Source organism: Vespula pensylvanica, chromosome 20, assembly GCF_014466175.1.
Source record: "Vespula pensylvanica isolate Volc-1 chromosome 20, ASM1446617v1, whole genome shotgun sequence".
NCBI classification, from domain to species: Eukaryota; Metazoa; Arthropoda; class Insecta; order Hymenoptera; family Vespidae; genus Vespula; species Vespula pensylvanica.
The window spans coordinates 3359900-3371472 of record NC_057704.1 but is presented as its reverse complement, the minus strand read 5'-3'; the positions used below and the strand labels follow the sequence as shown (position 1 = coordinate 3371472).

Here is an 11573-nt window from a genome sequence, read left to right as displayed (position 1 = left end):
ATGATATATGGTCCTTAGGAGAAAGTACTGTGATTTCTTGAGGTTGCGCACGTGTGCGTTAACAATATGAAACATATGTATGTTATATAAGTTTATATTTGAGTCGCATGCCATTTGGAAATAGTTACGGAAGAAGTCGAGTTCTTGAAAAAGTTTCGTTAAAGGAAGATGCTAAAATCGTAAAGATATAGTTAGTAAGTGATTTTTCATGATCGCGCTATATTATATTAGATTTTTAAGTAGTATTTTTTTAATTTTTGCTTATTATTATTTATGTGTGTTTATATATATATATATATATATATATATATATATATAATTTAATGACCTATCTAATTTCTCAAATAATGTAATCTACAGTTTAATTAAATTACAAGCCTTCTCCTACTAAATAAGAGTCATATTTTGTCTTTATTCCATTTTCTGATATCGTCAAAAACGATGGATATATTTGAAAGTTTTATTTCATATAATTTGTTCGAACAATAATTAAACAGATATAATATGTATAATTTAATATTTATGTATATAAGGAATACTATTTAAATACATGTATATATAATATGCAAAATATATATAATTTTTTCGTTGAAAGCGTAATAACGGAATATGAAAGTTTCCTTTTTACAGAAAAAACAAAGAGACAATTTTTCTTTGATGTAAAAATTTTCTAAATCAGACATTGCAACAGAGAAATAAGAAAATGAGAAACGCATCATCGTGTCTTACATAGTTTTATACATACGTTGTTTGTATTCTCGTAAGATTTGCTTGATTTATTATCAGTGAGTCTAATATAGTAAACTATGTTAAGGCTATTCATCTCCTTTTGTTCGAAAGATGCGTGATATCATGTGAAACGTTTGGACGAATTTGAACGAAATATAAGTGCATTCATTGTACCATTGCCTTTACCATGCACCTATCATATCTGCGTATATGTTATATCTCTCTCATGAGAATATATCGATCGAGTTTATATGGATTAAAGTAGCTAATGTTAGTAAGCTGCAAATATTTCTCGATATCTCATATTTATACCTTTTGTTGATGCTAGTGTATTTCTCGCAGTGCTATCACGTCGGTACAAATTTATTTTGGGTAATAAAGATAATTGACATATATAATAATTTGTATATAAATATTGGTACATATATATATTATATTATTTTAATATAAATTATATATATTATATTATAAATACATATATATATTATATTATTTTAATATAAATTATAACACACGACGTAACTATCGATAGGTGATTACGAGTGGAAATTGTCAATCTTCACCACGACATTGTAAACATCTAGTAATGAAAAATAAAAATAGTGGTGGAAAATAGAAGTTCAGAGAATATTTTAGTAGAAAGAAATAATAATAGTACCATTAATATTCTAAGCAATAAAAATATTACTCCATCTTCGCTTATAAAGAACCTAAATAATAAATATACGATAAAATTTTAAATGTAATAATTTAAAACCATATGAAATACTTGGAAAGTACTTAAATCAATAATACATATAATAGTGATATCTGAATAAAATAAGCAAGAGTCTGTTTATCCAAATTGATAAAATGCTGGAGATACATAAACGAACATTATAATGATAATAATCAACGAACTATATAATGACGTCATTACAATATCTTTATTATTAATATAAAAGTTTTAATCCTTTTTGTCTGTAATTTCTCAAAAACTTATACAAATTAAATGTATGTTAAAACTATAGAAAATAAATTTCTTGTTATTATGGTCCAGTAGAAAATTTAAGTCACTTAATTTGAGGAGATATTAGTTATAAAACAACTGTGCTTGAAACGAGTGAAAGAAAGAGAGAAAGTTGATATATGATCGATGTGGAACATGCAGCGAGGATGAATACAGGACATTGCAGAATTGATCACATTAATAATATGCATACGAATAGTGCGATAACATCGTGCTTCTTACACTTAAGGTGACCGGGGTTTAATATCCATTCTGGTAAAAAAATTTCATTTTGTAATTTCCACCGATTTTTAATCTTCCACCGAACAGATTTCTGTTTATGACATATTTATGCAATTTCATAAATCATTCAGTCAAATATCCTATTTTATACTTCGTATCATAGAACATCAAATTTGTTGAAACAGTGGGAATACTTCAAGTATTACATGTAAAAAGAGGATGAACGAAATTGTTTTTTAAAGCTAATCTGCTTGTTATGAATGACGAGGTAGTATGCTAGTACAACAATAAGAATACAACATAGCACGCACCCTAATGAAAAAACAAGATGTGATTGAATTTTTGTAATTTTCTTATACTACGTGTATAATAATCAAATTACGCGGGGAAATATGAAAACCGCGAATAGCGACACGTAAAGTAACCGTAAAACCAATATAAGGTTTAGTCGCTGAGATTCAAGTCAGTCGTTAGTAGACGTTCGAAGCAAGCACAGTAAACTATTAATTTTTATACCTTGAATTATATTCCAAGGATCATTTAACTTCTAATATAAGTTTGACAAATTACCAGAAATGTGAATTACACCGGCAGATAAAGACGAGTATGAAACGAATGTAAATTTTAGGAAGCTTATTATATTATATTGATAAAGTATCACATTGTTAATTAGATATTGATAATCGGATAGTCATAAAAAGCGTATCGACATTCGCATAGTGGATAAATAATTACAAATAACAGGACTAAGGTATGTGATATTGAGATGATCTATTTCGACAACTCGAATAAGTTAAGGAGTAAGCAAATAAAATCTACGAAAGAATAACAGACGTCAATAACATTAGAGGACAAAAATTATCAATACAAGGTTTTAGGTATATGAGAAATTAACGACTGAGCTATTGAAATAACCTATTCAGAGATAACGAAAGTATGAACGAACGAAGAGAACAATTCAGAGAAGAAGGAAGTATTCGGAAACGAACGAAGATAAACGTACGGTAATAAGCATGCCTGAAACATACGTATATATTATTTGTAGGAAAGCAGAATAAGTAAAAGAAATGGTACAATTATTATATTGAACGTTAAAAAATTGCATTGTAAAATGTTGTACTGAAGGTCTGATAGTCATAAAAAAGCACTGATATTCCAAATTTGTCGATTAAATTATTACGAATAATGAAGAAGAAATGAGGTAGTGAAGAAACGTTCAAATAACTGTCGGAAACACCAAAAGAAATAAAATAAGGAAATCAAATTTACGAACGATGGATATGGAGAGTACTAGGGAGCAAGGATAGAGAATACTATACAATAGATCAATAATAGAAGACAACAGTACTGAGGGCAAAAAGAAATGTCCGAATGTAGGAGAAGTGAGTACGAAAGGTGAGGAAAATATTATTAACAAAGACGTACATTTGCAGGAAGGAGTGGTAACTGAAAGAAAATTTTGAGATATAAATGAAATATTATGAACTAATATAATTTGATTAAATTAAAACTGACCTTTATATTTGGACGTTAATAGGAATATGACGCGAAAACCATATATTATCAACCGTATTGTGTATTTCATCCCGAACAGCATCGATAATTGGCATGGAATAATACAGCAACTGATTGAAACCCGCATAATCGAACAAAATGCTTCTGAATTCTCCAGTACCGTGGTATTGGTCATAATAAGTAGGATTGCTCATGAACTATCCATGATATAATAGTTTAGCGTTTATAATCTATAGCGTACGTAGAGAAATAAGTCGATAGAACGTGAGATATGAAGTATGGTGCTATATTATGCTCAAGTAGCGGATATTATCAAGTAGCAATGGCTAAATGCTGTTAGCATGTTAGCATAACAGATATACGTTTACTAGAATGTAATACGAGCTTTAGAATATTGCTGTTGAGTTCGAGTGCTGATGTAGTTTCAAATAAGGTAACGTATGCTATTCCAATAGTATTTTTTGACAAAATCATTTTCCCGTTAAAAAAATATTAAAGAAGAGATGGTAACTTGCCTTTTGAAAAATCTTACAGTCCGAATTCCGAAGATAATAGAGAAGAAATGTATTTCATTTTATAAATAGTCCGGTGGTTTCTCAGGACGATATAACGTCCCGTATAATTTGATGAGAAACGGAATCATAATTGATATATATTTCTTCGAAAAATGCAAGTACAAAAATGTTTATTTAATCAATATTTGTTCGTTAATTGTTTGTAAAACAGTTGCGTTGCAAATCTTCAAAACTTCTAAGCAACAATGGTGCGAACAAACGAACAATTTCTGAATCTCAGAACATAACTGAAGAATGGATACAAAAAAAGATGTAAGAAATTTACAATATATACATTTAAATTATATCGTGTAACTAAATGGCGTTGGAATCTATGAGTTCCTGAAGATTCTCGTTACTAAATAGTGGTCCAAATGTATATACAAGGATTTATGTTACATTGAAGTAGATAATACGTTTGTAGCAGCGAAGAAGATACATAATTTTATGTGGATAAAATATTTTGTTTTAAACTATATAAACCGACGTATAAATTGCTCTTTTATATAACTCCAGCGGGCAAATATTCACCGTTTTTACATTCTCGAAATAAACCTGATTAGACTTCTACTGCCATACACTAAAATTATTTGAGGCAATTATTTTATCGCAACAGATGGTGAAAATTTGATATATAATTGTCCTAATGTGAATAAATGACGTAGGGAAAATGTTTAATGCATGGAATATCATTTAACATTCTGCTGCTTCTTTTTACGGAATGATATTGTTTTTGTCTAGAGATTTGGACATATTGTACTGCAAGCATTATTCATAAATTTGAAATAAATTTTACCGTTAGTAATTCCGGTATAATTATTTTATTTTATAAAATTTATAATTAAAATTATAAATTCGTTACTAATTTTGTAGTTTTAATTCATACCGGAGAAGGAAAGGGAAAGAGAGAGAGAGAGAGGGAGGGGGAGAGAGAGAGAGAGAGAGAGAAATTTCGAAAAACAATTACAGCTCATATTAAAAAGTTTCCATATCATTACATTTCAAAAACGCATGAAGGGATTGGTATTGGAGAAATATAAGAAGAATTCAGGAAGCGAATAGTGGTAGGATTAGAAAAAGATGAACAAGAAAGAGCAAGAAAGTTGAATGTAGAAGGAACAGAACAACAGATGCAATATTACGTGTATATTTAACATGCATTTTTCTCTTTCCCACTTTCATGCCCACTTGCGCACAAAAGAGACGACGACGTGTAATGTATACACTATTTCAATCTCTCTAATATCCTGTCTCTAAGTTTCTCTCTTTTCTTTACTTTGATGGTTTTATTTCCATTTCACTTTGCTCTATTCCATCTCATCACCGATATTACATTCCTTTGAAAGCTACACTTTTAAATCATATTTGTTAAGATCAAGCGCGGAAATAACTGTTTTTCTATTAATTTAAATTTAACTGGTTTATATTTATACTTTTTTAAATGCAAATATATAAGTATATATATATATATATATATATTTACATTACAAAATATAGTATTATATAACAATGCCGACCTTTAATTTCAATAAACTAAAAACAACAGAATAAGATATCTATATAAATAAAATCACGATATTTAGTTTGAATATGTAAGATAAATCATATAACAAAGCAAATTTTCATCACGTTAACCTTTTCGGAAATTTCGGATTACAGAAATGATTTGTAATCAATTACGTAACAAACTGTGTCTAGAAAAAATAGGTTTTAACGATATCATATATCACAATATATATCTATGAGACCTGTAGTGTAATATAAATTAACGCTTAATTTTCGACCATGTGTGAAATATAACTATTTCTTTTAAACTAAATTAAATGTCCTTTTTTAGGGCATATAAAAGGATTATACACCTAATTAAAAAATAAGTACTGGATCATTGCGTTATGTTCTGGAGAGGACAATGTTCTGGAGGATGAAAACAAAGCCTTACTGGTCTCCACGGCTCCTTAATATAACAAATAAACGTGAACATTCGAATTAATGTGTTTTTATCGTATTGTTCACCTTGTAGATATTTTCATATCTCACTTGATCGTTATATCTGTAGATCAGCTAATACAATGATGATAACGGGTCGCGAGGCATGTTGTCGACTTCGTGCAAATTAGTCCAATGTTTTTATTTAATATTTTTTTAAAAATAACAAAACATTTTATGGTTCAGGCTCCGTTTAAACACCCCTTATATGAGTTTTGACGTTTCATGTTTATTTTCTTTGAGAACAATGTATTTTATCATGATTCTTAACAAAAGTAGTCTTTCTAAATCAAAGAATATATTATTTCTACGTTTCAATCACATATTTGTTTGGACAAATTAAGAAGAGATTATTATTATTCAATATAAGCATTCTTAGAGTGTCAAGTAATTCTATACATTACTAAATTGCCGATTAAACATTTATTGTTAAAAGATAAACATGTACTACTAAGTTGAATATATTATTACATAAAGTCGTGATTATAGAAAAATAATTTTTCTTTAAATTATATAGAACATTATAAATATATTAGGAAATTGGATGTGGTATATAAACTTAGCTAAGTCTAAATAAGAACGTAGATCTTTCTGGCTCAGATGATAGAGCGCTTGCTCGAATAATGAAAAATCTCCAATCCCAACCCAACAATGGCTTTTTTCGATGGCTCGTACAGCAATTTATCTGAATATCATTCTTGGATTAAATTCATAAAAAATAAAAAATGGAGCTTTCTTATCATGTCTCCCCTTATATTTCCCATTTTAATATCACCTACTACCTGGCCCCCATATCCCTTGAAATAAACGTCGTTATCAAAATTGTATTCCCGATAAAATGATATATTATATTATTAGTATCCCTACATGTAAAAAAAGAATAGAATTTGAAACACTACAATTAAAATTAGGGGAACATAGATAGATGATGTAACTGATGTTGTGAGACTCCGCGAAAGAGAAAAAAAATTATTTGTTAAATCAAAATGCCTTAAGAATTGAGAAACCACAATTAAAGAACAAGAGCGTTAGAGAGAGTTTTTTATTCACTGTACAAGAGTTTCAACCAAAAAAGAGAAAAGAATCATATTATCTTAGCAGATATTATTCATATCAGAAATCAGTTATTCTTGATGGTGCAAATTGGACCAATCTCCTTTCATCTCGAGTCAGAGCAAATACAGATGTTCAAATATTGTCTGTAGATAAATTTAGCCGAAAAGTTTCTCGGTAGCTCAGATAGTAGAGCATGCACCCAAAAATCTTTGAAAGTATCAACCGAAAACCTAATTTTTTTCCTCTTTGCTTTTCTATTTTTGAGATATGTTTAAAGGAAGATTCAAATTTAAAATATATACGGATTCAATCAAATATGTCGATTCATATACGCATATCTTATTATTTCTATCTTATTTATACACTTGGTAATCAATAGAGATCCACGGATTTTTATCTGCTTTTTTTTCTATTTGTCATTTGATTCTTTCAAATGATTTCTAATAAATTTTTTTTTGTATTATGTAACATAGGGAATGTGTAATCACGATTAAAACGCATTACATATATATTATTGCAGTAACGGTACACTACAACGAAATCGATATATTAATATGTCCATAATTCTCGATGTCGACAAGAGAATTTCTTCGTTTATATTAATTCGCTACGACTTAGGAAAGAACATATTTTTTATATATTTGTTACAATTCAACGGTACTGTATGTTTTAAAATTTTGTTTTATTTTTATCGCTGCAAAGGAAATGAAGAAAAAGATAGCCAAAATAAAGGAAAATTATTCATTCTCAATCGTAAAAAACGTACTTCTGATACGCTATTTTTGATTTTATATTTCTGGATATATCTCTGGACACAAATAATAATTATGGAAAACAAACATTTATGATATAGCGTCTAAAAATAATATAGAAATGTATTAGAATAAAATATGTGTAATGTGTGTGTGTAATTTTGTGGTTGAAAATGTTATTTGCCGATCTCAGCAGTAACGAGATTGCAATAGAAGTCCGTTTCCAAATAATATGTATAACTCGTGGCTCAGTATATTCAGATGTGTATTTTATTGTGTCTGTAGATAGTCGTAGAAGAGAAGATAAAAAATAGTTAAGAATAGAATTTGAAGTGTAGTCAGATTGTAGATAGAAATTTATACTTTGCGGATTTTTGAAAAATGTCCACAGAAAACAACTGTGGGAGAGAAATGCAAGAATAGAGCGTTTTGTTGTGTATTTGAGATATCTGGATTTAATAATTTTACGACAATGTCTAAATTATTATAAATAATAAAAGTGATGATGATAATAATAATAATAATAATAATAATAATAATAATAATAATAATAATAATAATAATAATAATAATAGTAATAGTAATAACAATAACTATATTAATATAATAATGATAATAATTGTATGTTAATAATGACAATAATAATATAGTAATAATAATGATAATGGTATTAGTCATAAGAATGGTGATAATGGTAACGAAGAAAAGTTGACATAACAAAATTATAAAAAAACGTATATATAAATTTCCTTCTCCATACAATGTACCAAATAATAAGTAATTGAAGCAATGAGGCAATTTTTTCTTTGATATAGAAAGTCGGTTGAATTTTGTGGTAAAAATTTGTGTTAAAATACAACGTTGTCAAGGGAAATAATGAAAGAAGGAAGATTAGTATCTTTTATTCGTTCTCTCAGTAAAACGCGTGTAAGTGATAAACGCTGGAAAGTACTGTATTGTTAATTTCGAACATAAACTTTGACGTGCTAATTCACACGTATTCAAATGCACATTTTCATCCCACTATTATCGTCATATTATTTGATATAGAGATACAGCGAAATGAAGATAACGAAGAGATAAGTAGTACGGTAAAATTAAAGCAATATATTTCAAATTATTTATTTAATGTTTACAGTGAAGCGTAAAGGAGAGTCACGAGATAGTCGGAATATTGTTGGCACTGCTCTCACAATTTTTCTCTCTGCTGTCCACGTTTTACAACACTTATGTATTATCCCATATTTATTTTCAGATAATATGATTCTTTTTCTTGAACTCTCAAATCTTTTGAAAAAAGATTTATTAAATTTATGTTATAAATAGGGATAATATTTAATGTATGATAACAATACTCATGATGAGAAATAAATCTTAAAATTTTTTAATTTATTTATAATATTCTATATGATTTATTGAAATCTCAAAAATCATTTCTTTTTTTCATGTGACATAATTTAATAAATGATTGAAAAATTATATATCTGTAAAACGTATTCTTCATTCAAAATTTTTGAAAGATTTCATGGAATTAAAGCTCGTTTGGTTAAATATTTCATCTCACGTATTTATACTGCATATAGTGATATTATTTACGAAGAAGTATTTTCCTTCATTTTTTGTTCACTCTTATTGAAAATAAAAGTCAATATTTCCATAATAACCACTTTAATATCAATAAAATAAAAATGCCGGATTGACGTATATTTGCATTTAAAACGTATAAAAGCAAATCAGATTCTTTAAATTAAAAAGAATATTAATATTTAAATGAATTTTTTTCATGATTTGCTTTTGACAAAAATACTACACTGTTGTTTAAATGTAATATCGATAAGGACGATAAATCGTTAAAAAATGAAACAAAAATGAAAGGCAAAAAACGACATGAAAGAGAGAGACATTTAGAGGTAGAATCAGAGAGAGTGAGATATAGTGTAAATTGAGTGATTTGGTTTACTCTTAGTTTTTCTATACATAAGAGAAAGATAGAATGTTAGTATGAGCGAGATATAATATAAATAGAGAAAGAGATAAATACTTAAAAATAAGAAAAGAGTGAGTCAGGTAGGACATAAATTAGTTGTTGTTGCTTCTCTTGAACGTAAGATAACAAAGAAGTAAGAACGTAGAGACAGCTACACGAAAAAAGAGACAGAGGACTATAGGACGAGAAACCGTTCGCATAATATTGTATACGTTCATCTCACTTTCTCACTCGTTCTTTACTCTTACTCTCTCATCTCTTCTTAATTTCTTTCTAACTCTCCATTTGTTTCTCGAATCTTCTTGTCGTGTCTATCTTGTTTCGTCTTCGGCAAATGATATAATGGGAATACAATAAAACAATACGTTTATACAAATAAATTATTGTTAATATTTTTAATACATCTTTTAACTGATCAAAATCTGTTTCTGTTTCCTTGTCTTTAAATTTAGTCGATAAAGCAACTGGAATAATATGAAGAATTAAAGCTGAGAAATTAAATTAAATTGAATTAAATTAATTAAAGAAGTTTTACTTCTATCATGTGATATCGTATGATAGCTGATTGTTAGTGTAAAACTCTTGGAAGTCATGAGTTAATTTACATGTTTCAAAGTTTTCAGAGTTTCGATATTTTATGGAAGCTTTATCATCATTGAATATATTACAAGTGTTATAATTACTTTTATCAAAGCATTATTATTAACATACAATATTGAAGAAAGTACAGGAACTTAGAATTAGCGGAGATACATTTATTTACTTTTGGTTTTCCAAATTGTTATGTTATTGCTCTACAACGAATAAAATGCAAACTGTAAAAATACTAGACTGAAGTATTAAATTATAAGAATTATGTGTATGTAATGTGTTCTAAGTGCTGTGTTTCTAAGTTTCTAAGTATTAATGTTCTCAAAGTAAATGGTAAGTACTAAGTAAAAAAGAAAGTGTTATGTCCTGCGTATGGTTTTTTTAACTTATGCTCGACATTCTTTATATTAAAGTGTGGAAATGCTATCTAATGATGCAAACCTAAGAATGTTAACTAGTGACCCACTTAAACAGAAGTTGGACAAATGGGTTCTGTCATTCTCGAAACAAACGCTCGGTACCCTCGTCAATCCTCCCTAATTCTTAGTACTTTAATGTTTACCTGAGCTCAGGATCAGCTACAGATAAACAATTCGATCCCCAGTTCCTTCCCTTCTAAACATTCACTTCGAAGGTTTCTACCAATAGTGGAGCCATCCAGACCTCCGTTCTTGATGCAATAGACCTTCTGTTAAAATATGAACCAATCAGAATACTAGTGCTGAAATAATAATCTAATAGGAAGCAAACCTTCACCCACGGCAAGTTTTGTAGGCGGTCTAAATGCATCTAAACATGAGGAAAGTTAGAAGGAGTCAGTCAGAGGAAAACTGTAAAATCAGTCAGTATTTGTTTTTCTGTAAAACCGATCACTACACAGCTAGTAGGTCCGTAATTTAACAAATTGTAACAAAAAATTGTTGACTTCATTGAATAGTCTGTATTCTGTTCGGTGAAGTCAACAATGAAGTAATAATCTCGTATTTTTAAGTCTTTAAAATCAGTAATTAAGCAATAATTCAGTATGTTGTAAAATCGGAAATTAAGTAATACATCTGTATTCGACATTTTGTAAGACCGATAATAAGTTTGCTTTCCAAATTTGATCGAAAGACAAGTTAAATTATAAGATTATATCAAAAATTACTGAATGTTTAATCAGTGAAATGGCC

At 28.4% G+C, this 11573-nt stretch overlaps 1 long non-coding RNA gene across 1 annotated transcript; it reads left to right on the top strand.

Annotated features, from left to right (window-relative positions):
- Nucleotides 1–2443: 2443 nt before the first annotated feature.
- On the top strand, nt 2444–4834 carry LOC122635954. Its single transcript, XR_006328811.1, has 3 exons — nt 2444–3355; nt 3498–3908; nt 4010–4834. It is a non-coding gene; the product is annotated as an uncharacterized LOC122635954 (long non-coding RNA).
- Nucleotides 4835–11573: the final 6739 nt, after the last annotated feature.